General features: G+C 42.5%; 2 long non-coding RNA genes across 2 annotated transcripts in view; both read left to right on the top strand.

The window, feature by feature from the left end:
• LOC120407263 overlaps positions 1 to 22,298 on the top strand; it is a 234,434-nt gene that overhangs the window by 74,024 nt on the left and 138,112 nt on the right. The gene's annotated exons all lie outside the window — the stretch shown is intronic.
• LOC120407264 lies at positions 10,561 to 16,040 on the top strand. The gene is made up of 3 exons (XR_005599869.1): positions 10,561 to 10,675; positions 14,030 to 14,188; positions 14,401 to 16,040. It is a non-coding gene; the product is annotated as an uncharacterized LOC120407264 (long non-coding RNA).

Genomic DNA, 22,298 nt, shown 5'->3' with positions numbered 1-22,298 from the left:
CATTCCTGCTAGCATTAAACTGACTTTTTTCTAGGCTAATCATATATTCACATATTATACTCACATGTCTATGTACAGAACCAAGACATCTGGTGCATCTTAATGATGATAAGAAACTATTTCAATATACCACATTACTTATATGTCAGTAGCACCTGGAGGCCCCACGATCAAGAACCCATTGTGCTACAGGCTGTAAAAATACATAGCGTATGTCTGCACTACAGAGACTATACTGACATAGCTGTGTCGGCATAGTTATGCCGGCATAGCGCCCGGGTGTAGATGCGCCCTACACCAACAGAAGGAGTTTGTCTGCTGCCGTAGGAACACCCCTCCCCCCTGCCCGCCGCAACAATGTTCGCTACATGAATGGAAGCTGTGTCTATATTTTGCTGGCATAACTACACTGGTCAGAGCGAGGTGTGTTTTTTTTTCACACCCTTGACCAACAAAGATATGCCAATATAACTGTTCAGTGTAGACCAAGCCATAGGGAGAGAAGAGATGCCCCTGACAGTGCTTACAATCTAAATAGACATGACCAACACAGGCTGAAAGGGAGACGAAGTTCTCAAGGTCACACAGCAAGTCATGGCAGAGCCAGGAATAAAACCTAGATTTCCTGACTCCCAATATAATGTCCTCTTGTGATGTTTTGGGAACCACCCAGAGCAGTAAGGGATTCTGTTGCCACCTGCCCTGCAACCTTGGGTACCGTTGTGCTGTGCAGCTACAGTTCAGATCCCTGACCTATGCATAAGGTCTCATCCTGGCTGTCATCAACCTAGGTCCTCTTTTCAGGGTGACACCAACAGTCCTTCCAGTCCTAAGTCTCCCCAAATCTGTCAACCCCGAGTTCTTAATTACCAGACACTCCAGCTGGACCCTTCTGGTTTGTCATCTCTGAAGGCATGAAATCAGCTCCTCAGTTAGCAGTTCGCTTTGGCATGTGTGGCTCACTCCACACAACTTGCACACCAGAGACCTGCTTGTGGTGAACATAAAGAAAAAGTTTATTTCACAGAAAAACCACAGATTCAAAGATGAAATAGGAAGGGGAAGCAAACATGTACAAGTTACACAGAAAATATACTTAAAGATGCAATCACAGGCTTTTCACTTCCAAATTAGATCAATCCTTTTTGCAGTGGTGGCTAGCTATTACCTTAAAACAGTTTCCCAATGTATTCCCTATATACAGGAGGGATCAAGCATTCATGGACAGTCTTCTGCTTTGAAACTGTCTCCCAAGTTCTGGATAAAAAACCTCAGTCTAAGCCTGCTTTTAAAAGGCTTTTTCCCTTTCTCCGCCTTTCAGTCCATGGTGATTCGTGGTTAATCAGAGTGAGAAAACTCCCTCCTGACTTGATGTTTCAGAGCTAGGATGTTCTTTCCTATTTTGAGCTGTCTCAATGTCTTTCCATTAACTCTAATGGTCCACCATTGTCTTTCCCTGGGCCAGTCAATGGATAGTTATTTGAAGCCAGTTTCATGTAAACAACTGGTTCCGGAGGTCCCCTGCCCTGCTTGACTGCTCACCACCCTGCTATGAAGTTTCACCACAGATTGTGAGCACAGTTTTCTGTATACACAAATACATAAATTCATAACCACAGTCAGTATACATAGCTCATAATGGCCATCAAGTTCAGACCATTCCGCGCTTTCATAAAAGATCTTACTTGATACATTTTTTATTGTGCAATAACACAGTATTCAATCAGTTGGTTTAACTGCTTATTTTTGGGGTTTAAACCTTCTGTTCTACTCTTGGGGTGTCTGGACCCTGATTATCATACTTGTCCACTACAGCATACTGCCTCTCAATGCATAATGCACAGACTATACTATACATTATAAATAAACATGCGGAGCTAAATATCTTTGTCCTTTTTGGCTTATTAAATAAAAATAAATAAAATTGACAAACCATTTTAATCTGTGTGGACTCTGCTTTTGAAATGAGCCTCCTAATGCTAATCCTGACAGATGAATTAGGTTTTCACATCCATGAACACAGAAAACCCACTGGAAACATCTCTGTCACCGAAGCAAGCTGCACTCTGCCATGAATTTCACAATATATCCTCTTCCTGCAGTATCTGCAGATGCAAAAGCTGCAGCCGGGGAATTTAAAAAGGTCTTTGCAGTACTGTGCAGTTCTGTAGGTGTAATGCCGTAAAGCATTCCAATTTATGAATTAATGTCTGCTCATTGTATTGTTAACAAGAAATGTTCTTTTAGCTATGAGGGGCTGATGCAGTTATTGAGTTTTACTGGCATGAAATTGAAGAAAACAAATTTTGAACTCTCACACACAAGTATTCATGGAAAGCAATATTTAAACATGGTAGTAAACAAACAGGGAGATTAGCGTGCCTCTCATAACCAGAGCTGAACATGCAATTACTGCATGTCAGTGACTGCAGTGCTGACAGAAATGTAGAGACCAGCAAATGAAATATCTTAGGAATATTCCATACAGAATGGGGAACGGTTTGACACAACAGGAGTCCATCAACCCCTTGCCAGTGTCCTGACATGGTGGCAATTAATTGATGTAGCAAGGAGCTCACTACACCTTTCACAGCCAGAACTGCCAACACAATTACTGTGTGTGAATGAGAGAAATTTAAATTTAACCTCTGCATCCAGCCAATGCATGTCACAGTTCCCTAGCGATAGTGCCAGAAGCAAAGTATGAGGGGCTTAAAAAGGAAAAGATTAGAGCTAGAGTTTCAAAAGAATTCTTTACCCATGTCTGGTCTACATAAGAAAATTAAGTTGCCTTAACTATGTCACTCGGGGTTGTGAGAAATCCACATCCTTGAGCAGTGTAGTTAAGCCAACCCAACCCCCAGTATAGACAATGCTAGGTCAATGGAAGAATTCTTACGTTGACCTAGCTACTGCCTCTTGGGGAGATGGTTTCCCTGTGCGTTGTTCTAAGCAGTGTCTACACTGAAGCACTTCAGCAACGCAACTGCAGCAGCATTTCAAGTGTAGACACACCCTCCCCCAGTAGCTCCCATTTAGAACAAATGGCACGGGGAGCTTTTGAAAATCTGGACGCTTCAGCTTCCACTTAGGCACCAAATTAAGCCTTCTGAAAATGCAGCCCTATAACCTTTGGAGGCTTATGTGAACACAGCTTCCAAACCTTTTGAGGTTCAGCTAATAAGACTAGAATAAATACATTTAAATGCAAGAGAAATACGACTGTAGTCTGACCTGTGAGGAAAGAGTCACAAATAAAGACAAAAGAAACAAATAATTCCAATTAAAGTTTTACCATCTACAATTTTTCTTCGATTTAGAGACCAGGATTTTCAAAGGCAACTAGTGATTTTGCGTGCCCAAATTGAAACCCATTAAAGAGGCCTAGTTTTCAAAGGGCATATGCTACGCAGTTTCTGCTGCCCATCCACAACTTTTCTGAATCTCTTTGCTCAGAAAATGTCTTTCTCATGACACTAACTTTGGGCTTAGTTGGAAATACTACAAGAGGAAATTTTCAATATATCCAATCAAAGTTAGAGAAAGAGAATTCAGATCTCTGGTTATGTAGACAAACACATACCCATCTTGCCTTTTAACGTTAATGACTACAGGAAAAGTTGGTACCCTCTTCTAATTCTCCCTTCATTTTCCCCCTTGTCTTCTAAGGTAATGGTTATAATGGATTGGCATAGGTTCCAGTTAATGCCACTTATTCTAGTGAATAACCTGTATGCAAAAGGTAAAAATCCACATGGTAGGAGTTCCCTGGAGGGCACAAGGGATTATTGCTGCAATGTTGAATGAAATGTGAGCGTCTTGTAAATCTGGTGCTGAAGAATTTCTTCTAAATAGAATATCCACAGACAGACTTTTATTAATGACCTGTAATACCGCAAAGCAGTTTGAAAAATGACTAACATGCTTCCATTATTGTTTAGCTCACTTTATAGTCAGAGAAGGTTGTCAATGAAAAATGCAGGAGAGTAAGTAGAGGGAAATGTCTGCCAAAGAAAGCCATGGCAAGTAGGGGAGCACTGGGCCTAGAGGCTGGCTTTGGGGCAGTCTGGTGGTAAAGGGGAGCTGGTGCTAGGGCTGTGAACACAATTCTTTTGCTGAGCTCCATGCAAGTTCAGTAACAACGGGGCTGTTGTTTGTGTAGGTTTGGTTAGAACCTGATTTTGGAAGGCTTCTTGGATGTAAGTAACCAAACTTGTCACACATTCCTGCTCACAGCATATTTCAGAAACTATGTTATTCCTGTCTACTGCATATTTCACTCCAGTTGTGTTGTATGTGTAAGGTACTAACAAACTTCAACAGGACTTTATTTTTAAAGTGGAAACCTCTTTACCAAGCTGCTGCTGCACCCTCTGTAACTCTCACTCTGCCTCCTCAACTCCTCCCCCCTCCTTCTTGTTTCCTGTCCTTTCAGACTCCCAACAGCCAGTGCTCCCAGTTCTAATAATCACAAGCAACATCTAAACACCACAGGTTGTCCAGTCCAGAATGGACATCTTTCTGTCTTTTCAGTGCTATTGCATGAAAATAATTTCCTCTAGGCTTGTCCTACAAGATACTCCCTGTAACCCTTACTCACAGTCTTGTGTTTTATTTTTATCTTGGTTTTTCTTTGTGACTGCATCTCCATCAGATTTGCTTGATAAATCCATTGCATTGCCAACCCAACTTAATTAGACTGCTACCACCTCCATCTTTCTCTTTTAGAGGGGAGGAAATCTCCGCTTGTGGAAATTTTTCTGTCACTGGCCACCAACTCAGGACTTCCATGTGTGGGTAGTTTCAGTCATAAAATAATAGCTTGCTTTTGGTGGGAAAATAAGTTACACTTCCCAAAATAAGAAGTTGCCAAATGGATAACGGTCTATATGGCTCTGGAGATTGGCTATAAGACATGAAGTCTTTCATTCTTAGGCATTTGGTTCAAATTCAGCCCAGGTCATGTAATTGTCATCTGAATACTTTTGCCACTAAGGCAAAATGTGTTAGTGGTTCATTCCAGTTTCAGGAGAAATATTGTGGCTATACCAGCCAATTTCCACCCCAATGTGTCCACAGGACAGAGACACTAACATAGTTAGCAGAGAATAATACCAATGTCCGCAAAGAGATGAAGGACCAAATAAGCATGGAGACTGAATTTCTCTCTCCTCCCTAGCACTGGTACCTGTAGGTCAGAGTGGAAGCACATTAAAGAGGCCAGACAGGAGCTTGCACTACCATTACCCATACAGTAAATAAGTTTCCAGTGCTGTCAGTCTTGTACCTTCTGCCAGTACTAAATTTCCTTTAAAAGATAAAAGCCACTGAGTTCAGAGTAGTTATGACAATCTATTAAATAGCATTATATCCCTTAAATATTATCTAACCATTTTGCAAGAGATGTAAGAAAATTGTGGTGAATATATGAGTATTTATACCTACAAATATAGTGGTTCATTTGAAATAACTTACAGCACCTGAATAATTTGATGCATACCTTTTAAAAAAAAAAGATATTCTAAACTGAGCACATTTATCCACATTTATAAGAGAATTGTACAGTCTCACTATTATTGATTTGGCTACTTTTAAAAAAGCCTTTTTTGTAGTAACATACATGACCTTTCCATCCAAGTATTAACCAATCTTGTTCATAACCCATATTTATTACCTTTTTAAAGGACTCATTTGTGCGTTGGTCCACTTCTGACCATTGTTTGTGTATTTATTTTGTTCAAATTCCAAAAATGGTAACCATATATTATAAAATCTTCTTTATCTGTAGTTTGTGTATGTTTTGGGGCTACGGTATGTATTCTAGCACAGCTGCCTTTCCTTTGTTGGCAAAGCTTATTTGTGGGATGGACTTCTTGGACTGAGATACTAGTCATTTTAATTTTAAATATGTTGTGCTTAGCATTATGCTTGTCTGACGGTTGTGACCAATGTGCAATGCTTTACATTTGTCAGCAGTATTTCTCATTTGTTCAGTGTCAGTCCCATCCTCAGAAGAGCCAAACCCTTTTGGATTACACTGGCCGCCTACTACGTTTTTCATTATAGCTGGGCTTTTTCTTCATCAGCAAATTTTAATTTATCTACTGTCATGCTATTGTTTTATAATTGTGAGTCTGCTGACCTACTATTAACAGCAAACCAGGTAGAGAAGCTGAAAATAATGGTTGTTAATGTAAGGAAGAGAGGCAAAAAATCCTCCAATCTCTTGACTTTTTTTAATACAGTAAAAAGGCGATTTAATTTAATTATTACCCTGTCATTGTGCTAATGACTATTTAGCCCTTACAAATGAGAATCTACACTAAACCATCCAGTTGACCCATGCTTTTAAAACTAAAACCATTTTTCTCTTTTGTGCTAATTTCAATCAGAAGGGAAAATTGTATGTAATGGTATTACTTAGATTGATTACAGCCATATATAAAGATCTTTCAAGCTGTATGCATTATATCATTGAAATGGGATATTTCTGAGGGAACAGGGAGGATTTCTGTTTGTGGTTTCATTAGGAAAGATGGTAAATGTGTTTTAAAAAAGGGAAGCTAAACTGAAGCTCTGCAAACACTATATTTCACAGTGCCAGTGTGTGTTGAATTAACACCAACATTCTTGAGGCAGAATTATAACTGCAGCATTAGGTGCACCTGCATCACAAATGTTTCCTTTTATATACATAGAACAATCACCAAAAATGATTTAAAAAGCAGACAGACCTAAATTCTCATTTACACAGAGACAACTTTACACCTCTGGAACAGTGTAAAGGGGTCTTCAATCAGTGAAAATTGTGACTGACTCTTATTGTAAATGAGAATCATGCACACATAGATAACAAAAAACAGGCCATCCTCTGGCTTTGAATATGCACACACAGCTCTCGTTGAGCTGTAGGTATGTTTCCAAAGTTGAAATCATTTTTGATGTTAGGGTGAAACTTGCTTTTAGTTTTCTAATCTATACATTCAGCTGCTCTCCCGAAGCAGGCCATCCAGGGAAATGAAGAAACTGAGTACAGGTCTTCATTAAAAGGGGTGATGGCCACAGCAGGAAAATGTTTTAAAAGGTCATGAGGGTGTGGGGAGGAAAGGGATGCTAATCCATAGTGGTTCTAAATTCTAAAAGCATTTCTCAAACATCTTAGTGCCTTATTAATCTGCTGGTTTTATGTTGTCTTAGAATGTGCAGAGGGGTCAAAAATGCGATACATGTGCTGCAGGATATGCACTTTTTGCATTTCCGTTAACTATAAAACAAGAATCATTTCAATTAAATTGCTTCCAACTTCAGTTGCTCTATAAACATATAATGAAGCAATTAAGATGTGTTACAAGTGAGTGAGATACCCTTTTCACTTGGAAATACTAAAGTGGAAGTCAAAGATGCTTTTTTAAAAAAAAACAGGTGACCCAATATCCAGTGTGAGGAAGAATGGAGTGGAAAGAAATAAAAGCTTGTTAGAGGTAAATGACCATTTTTGAAAGGAATTTGCATACTAAAGAGAACAGGAAAATGGTTAAAAGGTCTTGCCTCTTTGTTCTGAGTGAGATGGTGCTCCTAAAGTGAGTCCCTTTTGGGAGCCAGCACCCTGATCACTTAGAACATACAGGGCACTGGATAATTAGAGTAGAAGGGAGTTAGGTTGTCTGACTGGGTTTGGAAGGTTAGTGCAGATCACTTGCACCTGTAGGGAATCTGATGAGCTAATGAGGTAATTAGCTCACCAGCTGGGTAGCTGAGAAAAAAGCAAGCAATAGAAAAAGCTGAACCAGGGAGTAGGCCCCTTCTGTCTGCTGCTACATTGCATTGTGCTTGGAGCATAAAGCAAAAAAGAATAATAAAAAAGATATTTGATGAAGATACCCTGGTAGAGTATGTGTGTTGTTCAATCACCAGGAGGGCTTCCCAGCAAGGGATTCCCGGGCTGGAGGGGGAACTTGTTACGGTGAGGCAGTAAGGACTCGATTCCTTGTAAAAAGAAAGCCTTGTGTATGTATGCACAATATTTCACAAGCACTTTACATGCAAAGTCATCTATGTGGTGAAGTGAATAGAATCCATTGTGTGTGTAGGTGATAACATACATATGTAAAGCTTCCCTGAACAAATGGGCTTTTTGTGTGCAAGCCTGGCTATCGCTTACACGCGCACTTAACAGTGCCCCCAAATTGTTCTCTGAAGTTGTGTGCGTGCAGATAAAGGCCAGTTTGAGCCTCCCTGGACAATGGAGTGGAGTGGACACTCAAGTGACTTTCCACGTTTTGATCAAAGGTGGCATACAGTTCTAACAGAGAAACTCACTCAAAGACACAGCTTGCTGTGGTGGATATACCTGTGTCACTGAGATTTTGGGACTTGTGAGGATGTCTTGTGGTGCAGAAACAACAGAGCCTTTGCAGGTGGTGTAACATTGTGGGGTAATGTTTTACCACTAGAATACATGCATAGTGAAAGTGCTCACTGTTCTGAGACATCACAAGGGTGTGGCCACATGGCACATACACATGCTTGTTCTAGGGACAGATGAACCTGTTCAGCTAAAGAACCAAATAGAACCTTAGCCAAAACCTTAAAGGTTCTGCTCTATTGTGAGAAGTGATATGTTTCCCCTTCCCCAACAGTGTTTTCCTCTGTGATATTTAGCCGATAAGGTTCCATCTGGGGTTGTGCTTGGGGACTTCGTTAAGCTGTGGTGGGCTCTTTTCTGGACAATGCTCGCAAAATCCCAAGCTGAAAGATCTGGTGTGCTATGTACTATGCTATATAAAAACCTCGGGGAGCATGCAGTTTGGAGGCTATGCAACCAGGATAATGGCTGTTCCTGGGGGGTCAACATGTTTGATTTTGGAGGTGCTGGCTGGGAAATAAGAAGTGTTACAGCTGCTGGCCTTGGGCAACAATGGAAGCTGTGCATGATTTCCAAAGCTAGAATCATTTCTAAGTAAAATCTGCTGCCTTGTCATTTTATTAAATAAAACCTCAGGGGGGAGGGTAGGATGTCTTAGAACCTGTGGCAAAAGGCGGGGTGGGGGGAAGGGTTGAAGCCAATTATGGGCATATGAGACTTGCAGTACTATAGGAGATTGGAATTCTTTGTTTGGGAAGGCCTGTCAGGGATATAAGGGCAAGGGTGTGCTGCAGGATCCTGAGAATTGTGTAGATCAGAGTAAAGTCTGTGGGGTGCCAATTTGGATAAGATTCCAAAGTTTTTAGTGCCCACTTGAAACTAACGAAATTGCAATGCTGTTTGAGGTTTTCCCTTAGCTAGTTTACATTCCAAGATTTCTGCATATCTGATTAAAGCTATTTAGAGAGACTGAAATCTCTTTGAGCAGAGCAACAGGGCCATGAGGGGTCTAGTGGAACAGAGATGTGTGAGTACTCTGATCAGGATAAAATGAGAAGTTTTGCTATTGGTCAGTTCCAAACTGGATGTGACAATATCTGATCTGTTTTGTTTTTTTTTCCACAATAGCTGAAGGGAGTTTTCACAATCAAAAACTTTCTTTGCCTAATGTAAATAGATTTCCCCTAAGATGATGGGCCTGTTAGTAATGTAAACACTTATGACTGCAACTGGGCCTATTAAAGTTATGTTCTATGCCCGGTAGTAAGTGTCTGCAAAATGTGAAGTCCCCATATTGCCATCTATATCCAACTCAAAGGAAGCTTACAACAAACCTTCTCTGAGGGTATTTGTGTCCAGTTCATCATACCAGGATTCTCTTGTAGCTCACCGATTTCCTGCTGCAGCTACTGGGAAGTCCCATTTTGTTCTTTCTGCCAGTGACCTACTGAGGATGGAGCTATATAATTTGTTGCACTATGATGCTCAACAGACAAGACTGATGCAGCCTCAGTAATACATAATTCTATTGAGGCTGCATTAGGTGCCACTGAGAAACTTAGATTGAGCTCTCTAGGAAAATGCACTAAAACATTCCCAAGATAAGACCCTGTGTGGCAAAAGACTGCTCTGTAGGGTTGCCAACTTTCTAATTGCACAAAACAAAACACCCTTGTCCTGCCCTCTACCCTGCTCCTTCTCCAAGGCCCCTCCCCCTGCTCACTCCATCCCCGTTCCCTCAATCACTTGCTCTTCCCCACTCTCGCTCACTTTCACTGGGCTGGGGCAGGGGGTTGGGGTGCGGAAGGGGGATGAGGGCTCCGGCTGGGGGACTGGGCTCTGGGCTGGAGCCACAGATGAGGGGTTTGGGGTGCGGGAGAGGGCTCCGGGCTAGGGAAGGAGGTTGGGGTGCAGGGGGTATGGACTCTGGGCTGAGGGTGCAGGCTCTGGGTGGGGCCATAAATGAGGGGTTCAGGGTACAGGAGAGGGCTCCAGCAGGGGGCTGGGGTGTGGGGATGAGGTGAGGGCTCTGGCTGGGAGTGAGGGCTCTGGGGTGGAGCTGGGAATGAGGGGGTTGGGGTGCAGGATGGGACTTGGGGTTGAGGTGTGTGAGGAGGTTCATGGTGCAGGGTGCTGGTGGTGCTTACCGCAGCTCTCAAGAAGTATGGTGTGTGTTAAATTTACTCATCATTCCAATCACGGTCATATAAGTTTGTTGCTGGACTGGCAAAAGGACTACTGCTTTAGTGCTGCATCTCACAACATAAGTTCAATTCTAAGGTCCTCGCTATCATCGTTCTTCAATTGTTCGTAAGTATATTACTTTCATTAAGAGATGCACACAACGGTTATTCCGCACAGTGGTGTCTTAGGACTTCTCACTGTGTTGATATTGAATTGGCAGACTAAACAGTGAGTTTCTGGAAACCCATAGTATTTCCAGTCCATTAAGTTGTCTCTGGTCCTTCTTTCTTATAAAGAAACTTGAAGAACATGCACAAAACAGCATAATGAAAATAGAGAAAGAAACAGCACCATGCAGCTTAAAAGGATAGAAACTGAAAATTTCCAGTGTGGGTCTTACTCATCTTAACTTAGAAATGAACAGTGACTGGCTCTCCATACCTTTGGGTCCTGCTCTGGCCGATGGTATTGTACAGCAGAATTAAAGAGCGGAAATAATTTGATATGAATCTGTTAATCTTTTTAAGATTCCTGAGATCTCTACTTATTCTAGCTCTTAATTTACAAGGGATATTGAACATTTTAAATGTATAGGGCCTATTTAAAAAACAACAGCAACACAACAGCTTTTAATTTTTGAGCTTGCACAAATTTCACAGGCATGAATGATAACACTTAGACGTCTATCTACCCAATATCAGCTACTAATCAGATTGATAGATTTCAGAATACTGTCAGTTGCACCTAGAATTGCTTGGACCCACAGCTGATTGTGGGCACAAAATTGCAAGCAATTAGAGGATGGATTGAGGTCCCTGTTAAACATGGGGACCATAATATGAAATATTTAGTCTGCCAAAAATAGTGATTGTGACTAGCATAATAGGTGACATACAAGGTGGTTTAATGGATAAATCCCATTATAAAGAACAGCGAGAATTGCAAGTGTGTTCACTTTGGAGATCAGCCTTTAGAAGTCAAGATAACTTCCCTCAGAAGTTCTTGACCCGCATATAATACTATTTCTGTTTGGTCAGCATCACCAATGAATGTAGCTACTGTACTGTATAAAATAATTGTATTATATGGCAGATAAAAAAAAGGGGTATGCATCAGATTATAAATAATTTAATTTTATAAAGAATTTTACATCTTAATCTGCTGGACTATCACTTTCACTTAAACTCTGAAACAACATTATGTTATTGTGTTCCCTGATATAATTTAATAACTCACCCATAAGGAAATGTCAGGTCACATTTGCAACAATCTGGGGCCATTAAGCCAGATTGGAAGGTCATTCTGTATGAGCATTGTAAATGAACCTGTCCAACAAAGTTTTGGTTAGGGACAGTCAAGGACTCATCATGTAGTCAATTTACCCAACCGCCAGCAAAAAGCAATGCTAAGGCCGTTACTGTGTGTCCTTTGAAGTTTGAAATGGACTCAAGCCTATAGGAAAGTAATGTTTTTTGAGCCTAGACATTTTTTTTATTTTTAAAAAATCTTTGTATAAGCTCTTCTATATAGCACTGCAAGCAATATTATGGAAATTAATTTGGTTAATAAAATAAATTGCTAAAGTATGACTTCTATGTCAATGCCTTGAAAATTGCATGCATTAATATACTTTTGTTCTCAGACAACGGTATCAATAAATATCAAAGAAAACATAAACAACATTGATTTGCCACTGCATCACTCCAATTTTACATCAATGTTATTCCATTGCTTTCAGTGGAGTTACCGCACTTTAAAACTGGAATAACATAGTGGTGAATCATACACATGGTCTGAAAACTCAGTGTATCTCATCTTCACGTTACTCAAAATGTGTGTGTGTCCCATGCCAGAAGTTTGTAGTGATAACATCTTACTTTTTGTGAAACTCCAATTTTACTAAGAGTTTGGATGTCCTGTAAAGTCTTTGTTAAATTGGAGTTTGTGTGTTTGTAACAGTAGTCTCTTCACAGCACACCTATGCTACTCACCCTTATTACGTATGTGTGTGTATGTGTGTGTGTGTGTATTCACTGAACATCCTGGTAGGGAACACCCCTCAGATCCTGAAGAATGTTTATACCAGAGGTAGGCAACCTATGGCATGCGTGCCGAAGGCAGCACGCGAGCTGATTTTCAGTGGCACTCACACTCCCCGGGTCCTGGCCACGAGTCCAGGGGGCTCTACATTTTAATTTAATTTTAAATGAAGCTTTTAAAACATTTAAAAAACCTTATTTACTTTGCATACAGCAATAGTTTAGTTATATATTATAGACTTATAGAAAGTGTTAAAATGTATTACCGGCACGCAAAATCTTTAAATTAGAGTGAATAAATGAAGACTCGGCACACCACTGCTGAAAGGTTGCCGACCCCTGGTTTATACCATATTAACAATAGTAAATAACTTCTGTTGGCCAATGTTCAGACTAGGAACAATTGAGTTCTAATTGTTGCTCTGACAGTATTTCTCATCAGCTGAGCTTTGACAAGTCACTGATCCTTCTGTCTCAGTTTCTCCAAGTGTGAAAACAGGATAATAATTAGAACTCCTTGAACATTGGAATGGGAGATGGGAATTAGCAGCGATTATATTCAATTTGCCTTAGATATTAATGTTTTGGGTTTTTTGGCAATAATACTAGCTGCCTCCCAACAATATTGAGATTCAGTTAAAGTTTGCAAATTTCTAAGTATTGTTTTATCACTGGACATCTTTTACATGGTATTGTTCAGGATGATGGGAAAACACTAAGTCTCTACACAACATCACTATGGATAGGCCAAATATTTTGAGATACCCCTTGGCAAACTGGGTCAAAGTATTTCAGGGCCTTTCTGTTACTAAATGTTTGTAACAGTCCAAATTCTCTATCTGCTTAATGGGTCGTAGTAATCTGATGTCGATGTCAATATGCATGTAGAGTGGTGATGTTACCATGTCTAAAAAATAAATGTAACAAAAAAGGGCATGTGAATTGCTGCACTCTGACTCTGCCACATTTATATACTCAGTTGCTTATGACGTGAGCTGATTATAAAATTGTGACAAATCTTGGAAGGTTTTTCTCACAAGCTTATTCTGGAGAAATAGTTTGATGAATTTTCAACTCTATCAATCTTTTCCAGAAAGGTTTGTCCTTTCAGCTACTATATTTGTGGTTGTATGCATTGGGAGAATCCCAATCTGCCCAGATCTATTTAGCTTTGTGACACAAGGTAAACAACAAATATATGTTACTCAGTGGAGAGGACTGGTAAGGAAGGAAAGAGGAAATTAGTTTCTCCTTCAGCAGTTTCACAGTTCCTTTTGATTTTTATTTTTTGGAAGGAGGGAAAGGAGAGGACAGATACTCAGCTGGTATAATTTGGTGCAGCTGCATGGACTTCATTGGATCTGCACTGATTTATACCAGCTGAGGTTCTAGCTGTTTTCTCTTTCCTTTACCCTTTTCTTCTTACAAATTTAATTTTCAGTATTCCCAGTTTGAGTATGACAACATGAGCATGATCTCACCTAGCTCATCAAGAACCATATCCTGAGCTGACAAGTCCCTTCAACCTTGGAATTTAATCAGATTGGAGCATAACAAAGAACCCCAGAGATATTCTAATAAACTATTGCTCTCCTAGGAGGTGAGTGCAGTTTACTCATGTTGCCAATAGAATTTTATTTGTTTAAAGAAAATGGATTATTTTATTATTAAGTTGGAGTGTGAAGTAAAAACTGCCCTTTCCCTTCTTCCACCCAGATAGATCAAGTGGTGAAAAAAACCTCCCTTCCCACCCCACTCAAACCACTCACGTTTCTGATTTGTGAGCACTGCGCTTTTTTCACTTTCCTCTAGAAATTGCTGCCTTCCAGGTTGGAAATCCCTCAAGTCACATGTTTGATTGTGCAATAAAGTGTGATGGATTTGGTTCCCTGCACAACATGGTACCATGAGGATCCCTAAGGAAATTAAGCATCATACAGCAGCTGGTAATACTTAGTGATCCTTTGTCCCACCAGTTTGATTTCTTTGACTTCTCAATATGGCTTCCCCCTTCTTAGTCTCTCAGAAGGTGTAAAAACAGACCCGCTAGAATGCCAAAGAGACCACAGCTGACATACGCAGTCTATTTCTTTGCAAACTGGCAACAAACCTTGGTACGGATGTTTCCCCTTGTGAATGTTTTTACAAAATGTTATGTATTTTGAGATTGAAATTCTCACGACTTTCTCAAGTGCCCGTAACGCTTTGATCACTACTCTACTGCTATTAATGTTAATAAGTAACGATACAAAACACAAGCTACTATAATACTCTGAGGAAGATAGTTCCTCAGCTGGTGTAACTTGTCCACACTCCACTGGAACTAGATCCTCCAGCTGAGGAGCTGCCCCTTTAACTTTTCTCCAGAGCCTTTAATGAGATGATGTTGATGTGGAAGCAACAACTTATCTCACTTTTTCACCTTTAAAAGGAGCAACAGTTACATGTTGTTTTGGATCCTTCCTTTCCCTCTGCCATTTAATATTTTTAATGTTTATTTTGTTATATTAATGTAGGGTCAGATATTGCTCTAAGAATGTGTGTGCACCGTGTGTGAAGTCAGCGTAATTTTTATTGAGGTCTATGCACCTATCTGATCATCTCTCTGGTCTGTGGTGGTTGGTAGATATGTTTAGCATGAATGTGTGGAGGGCTTCCTTGCTTTCCTGCCACTTTCCAGAGGCACTGTTAGTGTAACTCCAATGCTTGGCATACAGGGGAGGATGAAATGTTTAAAGGGCACTTTAGAACTTGTGTGCCTCTCTAAAATTGAGGTTGTTCCAGAAGAAAACTAGTTAAACTCTCGTGGCCTGTGATGGCATTACAGTCCCTGCAGGCTCTGCTGAGTATAAAATAACCCTTGGTACTTTCCTTAAGCAATAAGAATACCCAAGTGCGTGCCTCAGGCAGGGCTGTCAGGCATAAGGCTGACAGCCAAACAATTTTAACCAACCTGGAAGTATAATCCTCTCCAAGAAACCTACTGATTGAAACGTTGTCTTTCTGTTATAAAATATTAAGTATAAAATGGAGGAAACAGTTAATTATGTTAGCTATGACCAGTAAGTGCACAGATAGAGCATGTCTTAGTCAAAAAGCTCCCTAATTTCTGTACAATTCTGTAGTTATTTTACAATTAAGCAATAAGACACAACTGGTACATTTCAGGCCAATTAGTACAAGCTTCATCGGATGTTATGTGGGACTGGGCCAAGGGCCAATCAGCTATCTCTGTTTGTACCCAGGTATCGGAAGCCATTTCATAATTCCCTGTGGCATAATTCCACATGACCGTTTCAATGAGGTAGTGTAGAACCTGGGTATCATATTATTTTAAAAAAGTCAACTACGCACCTGCCTGAAATCCACTTGCATTCCAGTTGGCAAGCCAATTGTATTGCAAACGCTTTGTGCCTTTTTTCTGCATGATAAAGCTTTGCACTCCTTATACATGGGTTTTGGGGGGAGAGGTTTTTTTTTAAATCAGTCCCTGCATTTGACATTTGCAAACTAAAAATAAAGTGAGCTGAATCCCTTGTTAGCATCTATTTATTAAAGATGATCTTGCATGTATAGTATTACCAGGACATTTGCCCTGATTTACTATACTAACATTTCCAACTTGGCTCTGAATAGAAAGCTGTGCTAGTAATGCCGTACTCTATGGTGAAATAGTGCCTAATCAGTATTTATGAATAGGGTTTTGGAAGTCACTAAAGAGCAAGGCTTTCAGAATGGAAGCGGGGAAGAGGTTTTACCTTCTTAAAACACAAATATTGCTGAGCTTTGGGAATCTGTGTGGCACAATAGGATTGAATAGCTTTCATTTCTTAAACTGCAGTTAAAAATGTGTAATGTAATACTGTCAGTAATTTAAATGGAGTGTACCTCTTTCTTTCAGACATTAATGCTATTTGTTAAACTTTAATTACTATGCAAATGAACTGCTGTACTTAAAAAATGACAGTGGAGTGAGTACAACAGCGAAAAACAATTTGAAATTCAAACAAATACAAAAAGAAGCTTCTTTTAAAAGCAAACAAAACCCCCCCTCAAGTTTTGGGTGTCTTCCCCTCCCCCCACTGAAGATTATGTTTCGGTAGCAAAAACTCAGTATTGAATTAAGATTTTCAGGGCTAATTTCTGTACACCCAGAGTGCTCTAAACCCGTAGGACTGGGTTCTAACCTCTAGAATCTGTAGGGCAAGTTCTATAGACTGGTGGGCCCCTCACCCCATCAGGTTTTTAAGGATCTGGGCTCTGCAATTTCTAAGTTCAGTTCTCTCTAGGCACTGTAGTCAAAAAGGGCGAGATCATGCCCTCAATCCATGAGCACAGCTCAGTGCCATCAATGGGATCAGTTGCAGTGTGTGTGTGTGTGTGTGTGTGTGTGTGTGGATCAAGGTCATATGTGTACACACACAGTCATGAGATGTGCATGGAAGCCACCTCACTTCAGGCAGCTGAAGAACTGCAGCTGCTGCTGCCTGCTGCTGCAGCTGTGACTGCCTGCAGGGGGCTGATGCAGTAGGCGAGTTCAAAGCACATTTATCAGAGCAGGACTTGCAGGTTACTTAGGCAGAACAAGGCTTATCTTCTCCGAGTTTAGGCATCACTCTGGGGATTAGGCACCTGAATGTCTGGCTGGAGGCTGCAGCGTTTGTGCTCAGAGGCAGAAATTTAGGTGCTGAGCAAATTTAGACATTAGGATTTGAGGGCAGTCAAGTGAGGGCTTTCTGAATTCCAGTGGGGCCTGATTCTGGGATTTAGGCACCTAAAGTAGTAGTTAGGCCCTGAAGTCCTTTTGTGACTCCTGGCCCTGGGTGACTCTAGCCCTTGAAAAAAAGGTACTTGGTTGCCTAGCTTTTTTTTGAAGCGTATATTTTTTAAAAAATCTGGGTTCTAGCCCCCTTAAGACTGTTCTGGCAAGGGCTTTTCTATATCTCTATATCTACTGGTCTTGTATACGTCATTCTCCCTGCAGCAGCAGCCTACTTCAGCAGTTTACATTCACCTTCATGTTCATTTTGCACAAATGCACATAGTTATCTGAGGTGCAAAGTAGAGGAGAATCAAGCCAATTGCTTTCAGTTTTCTTAATTTACACTGGTATAGGTGACAGAAGAATCAGACAGTAGTACTGGAACAGTTTTTATAGTGGGAGGACTAGGAGCCACTGAACCAAATTCTAAACTCTGTACATGATGGAAACCACTTCAAGCCACGGGGTGCAGCAGCACCCTTATTTCTAGCACTTATAGAATCAGACCTGCATATATTCATTGCATAAAGAATCAGACCTGGTATATCCATGGCATTAAATAAAGTTAAAAAACCAGAACAAACTACAGTTCTTCCTAAAAATATTGAAAATCAACAGAACCGGTCATATTTCTGAAATATTATTAAATGGAAATAACTCCCCACTATGCTAGGAAGGTGTGAGATGCCTGAAACTGGGAACAATGGAGAGGGGAAAAATCAAAACTAAAATGTAAATTTCTGGGAGCATATGTTTTGTTTGTCCCTATGTACACAGAGCTATGGAACTGTGTTCAAATTCTTTCTAAAACCTGGTTCTGGCGTAACTGGTTTCTAGTTCAGTCTGGGTACTTCTCCTTCAGCTTTCTTGGGATCTATCAGATAAAGCTGCCTGCTAGGTATGTGGCAAATGCAAAATCAATCATCAGTGCAGAGCTGTGCATATGCCAAAGCTGTCATCTGCACAACCTGGTCCATGACCAGTGGACTGAGGGAGGAATGTACCAAGGAGAGACCACAGTATATTTCAGGACCATTTTTTCTTATGCGTTTCCTTTCAAAAAGGCAATCCTGGTATTTTTTGACTGTTATTTTATTACAGAAAATTAGTGGCATAGTTGTGCAGCGTCTTAATATCTGTTCCTGACTAGAGAAATTAATAGTGATACAGTGCTATATGACTGAGTGAAAAGACCACAAATATTTCACTGTTCTCTGCCAATATGTGATAGGGTGGTGGACAAAGGGTTGCTGAGTCAGTCCTCTGTCATGCCAGCTCCCATTTAGGGGAATAAATTAGAGCTGGCTGGAGGTAATGTGCCCCTACTTGGGGAAGCAGAGACAGCTGATGCCCAAGTAGCCTGGGGCTGTATAAAAGTCTCAGAGGAAGGAAGCCAGGGAGGCAGAAAGAAAGGGAAAAGACCAGGGAGTGGAAGCAGGGAGGTAGCTCTTTCCTCCTGCTTACAGACGGTGAAGGGCCAACAGTACATGGCGAGACGGTGGTGAGAACAAGCCAGTTAATAAACTGCACCAGTGAGTACTAACCCCAGAGTCCCTTTGTGGACTGAGCAGAGGCAGGAGCCAGGGGGGCTTGCCATGCTATGCTACATGTGGGAGCTCATCCAGGATCTGTGACAGAGCACGTGTTTGGTAGCCCGGAGATGGAGGAGACCCTGAAATAGCTGGTCAAGTAGCAGGAGGAGATGCAGAAGGCAATGCAGAGTTTTCAGCAAGCCCACCAGCTGGAGATACAGGCCTTGCTCACCTGGCAGGCAGGACAGCAGAAGAGCCTGCAGGACTTCATTTGGGAGCAGGCTGGCATCCAACAGCAGCTCCTGCAGAAAGTGATGAGTCCGATGGGAGGGGATGGCATTCGGGCGCTGGGCTTAGGACTGTGTAAAATGGGCCCAACAGATGATCCTGACGCCTTCCTAGGCACATCTGAGTGGGTAGTCACAGGGGCTGGATGGGATAGGATAACCTGGGCACTGTGACTGGCTCCCTACCTAGCCCAAGCATCCTACATGGTCCCAAGTGAAGAGTGGGCCAGGAATTATGAAGTAGTGAAGGCAACCATCCTGGATCGGGTGGGGCTGTCCTTGGAGAAATACCACCAGAAGTTCTGGTCAGTGAGGTGGATGGGGGGCGGGTTGGAGCCCATGGCATTTGCCCGAAAGTTAATGGACCGGGGCACCCACTAGCTGAGGCCAGAGTCCCAGCCAGTGGGGGAGATTATGCATGCACTTGTCCTACAGCAGTTTTTACAGGGCCTCCCCGAGAACATTAAAGGTGTGGGTGAGGAAGCACCAACCAAATATGGTAAAGGTGGCCGTAAAGCTTACAGAGGAGTATGCAGAGGCAGATTTCCCCAGGAAGGAGGAATGGCTATGCAAGGAAGTGGAGACTGGGAGAAGGCCCAGAGAAGCCCCTGCCTGGGAAGGGCCCGGAAAACAAACAGGAGGACACCCAAGGGGCTCCCACAGGGTCCAGGCTGGTTGTCTGCTGGCAGGGCGGGCGACCAGGACACAAGAAGGGGGACTGCCCGCACATGGATTGTGGGTGAGCAGAGTTTTGTGGCTGGGCAAATGCTGGAGGGCAGGGGAAGGGGCGGAAGCTGTCCACCATCCCAGTCATGGTGGGGAGGAAATCCCAGTGAGGTCTGGTGGACTCTGCCTCGGCCTGCTCCTGGTACAAAAGAAGCTGGTGAGGCTGCACTGGTGGATTCCAGGTGCGAAGATGGACTTAGAATGCGTCCATGGGGATAGGAGACAATACCCCATGGCCCAGGTGCCCCTTGAGGTTCAGGGCAGTTTTAAGTAGCAGCGGGTTGGGGGTAGTAAAGGGCCTGCCTTACCCAGTCATGGTAGGTATGGACTGGGACCCCTTCCCAGGAGGGAATGTGGGCAGAGGGGAAAAGCCCAAGATAGGAAAAAGGTTAGATCCTCCAAGGACAGGGGTAGAGACCCCTGAGAAGAAAACCCCTAGATAACCGAGCCCAAGAAGGGAGAGGGAAGTTATGGGTGAGACGTCCACCCCGGGGTCCTTGACCGGAGAGCAAGGCCCGGCGGAGACCCCTATTAGTGGTTGGAGAAGCGGGGGGTGGGGGGCAGATGTGTGACAGGGTGCTAGGCAAAGTCTTGCTGATTCAGCCCTCTGTCATGCCACCGTCCATTTAGGGGAATAAATTAGAAATGGCTGGAGGTAATCTGTCCCTCATTGGGGAAGCAGAGACAGCTGCACCTAATTAGCCTCTGGCTACATTGAAGCCTCAGAGGAAGGAAGCCGGGGAGCAGAAAGAAGGGGAAAAGGCAGGGAGCAGAAGCAGGGAGGAAGCGCTTCCTTCTTGCCTGTAGACGGTGAAGGGCCAACTGTACATGGGTGGGAACAAGCCTGTGAATAAACTGTGCCAGTGGTTACTAATCCCAGAGTCTTAGAGTAACTTTTTGTGGACATAGCGGAGGCAGGAGCCGGGGGGGGGCATTTTTCCATAGGGAAAAATTAGTGGGTGCTCTGCACCCACCGGCAGCCAACCTCCCCCTTCCTCGCCTCCTTCTTCCCCCCGCCCACAGCACGCCACATCCCCATTTCTACCCCTCCCTCAAGGCACTTCCCGACACCCCCCCACCGCCTAACAGCTGTTTGGTGGCGCTTGGGACTTTCCAGGAGGGAGGGGGAGGAGTGGGAACATGGCATGCTCAGGAGAGTGGGCGGGGAAGAGGCAGGGCAGGGGACTTGGCGGTGGGGCTCGGGTGGGAAGGGGGTGGGGTGGGGACTTTGGGGAAGGGGTGGAATGGGGGTGGGGTGAGGGCGGTGCAAGGGTGGGAAGGGGCGGGGCCAGAGACAGGGACAGGTGGGGATCGAGCACCCACCAGGCAGAGGGGAAGTTGGCACCTATGCAGAGGGGGCCCTGCTGTGCTCTGCTACACAACATATCACTGATCTATTCATAGAATGGCTAGTACAACTGTTTGTCATCTATCATTGTTTTGGGGGTAGCTTGGTTCCTCTTAAAAACAAAAGAAAGAGAGACTACAGAATGCCATACACACACCGTTTAGCAGTCTAGTGTGGACTGATGTGACTATTCCAGGCTGGATGAGATCACATGGACTAATTTCCCTACACTTCTATACTGCTGGCTCTTGAAAGTCTGACTCCTACATGAGCTTAATTCAATGCATGGTGAGAAATGATCATCAAGCAACCAAGGAACACATCTATTATACCACGCAGTCCATTATACCACTCAGTCCCTCACCTCATTACTATACTGAACACTTACACAAATCATGTGTCTTATTTAAATATTTTTCTTGCAGTACCCCATAGTGCAGTAAAGGTCGTAGTTAAAGGCTTAAAAGGAAATACAAAACAAATATAAATCTGTGTACTGTGCCTTACGTTATGTACAATTTTGTATTTATCTTTAATGATCTTACAGTGACCTTTCCTGCTCTGCAAGCTAATGCAAGTAAAACACTGGAGGAAATGACACAATTTGTATCAGCAATAACTGAACTATGTAAAAGGCTTTATGCACTTACTAGATGCTTCTGACATCTTAGCAATCACAAACAGTTCTTCATTGCACCTATCTGTCAAGCTGAAACTCAGTGAACCATTGCTAAGCTGCTTTAAAGGAAGTTGGCTATAAAGGTGATGTAATGTGCCGCCCCGGTTAGAGGTCTGCTTAAGCCATCATTCTGGCTTTGCAAATGCTTCACAAGATTAGTATGAAAACTGTCTAATATTCTGTAGCCAGATTTCACTATTCCTCCCTCACCCGGCTCTCTTCTGTTCCGTGGAAAGGGCTGAATTTTACTTCCATGACACTTCACTCGGTCATCTGAGTTCAAACACTCTGAGCTTTGGAACAAATGGAAAACCGAACCCCCATGTCTGAATCTCTTGTTGCATGTTTAGGTTCCAAATTCTTTTGTAGGTTTTGG

The sequence above is a fragment of the Mauremys reevesii genome, linkage group 6, assembly GCF_016161935.1.
Source record: "Mauremys reevesii isolate NIE-2019 linkage group 6, ASM1616193v1, whole genome shotgun sequence".
NCBI classification, from domain to species: domain Eukaryota; kingdom Metazoa; phylum Chordata; order Testudines; family Geoemydidae; genus Mauremys; species Mauremys reevesii.
The sequence above is the reverse complement of the archived record's forward strand: the minus strand, read 5'-3'. Positions and strand labels throughout refer to the sequence as shown.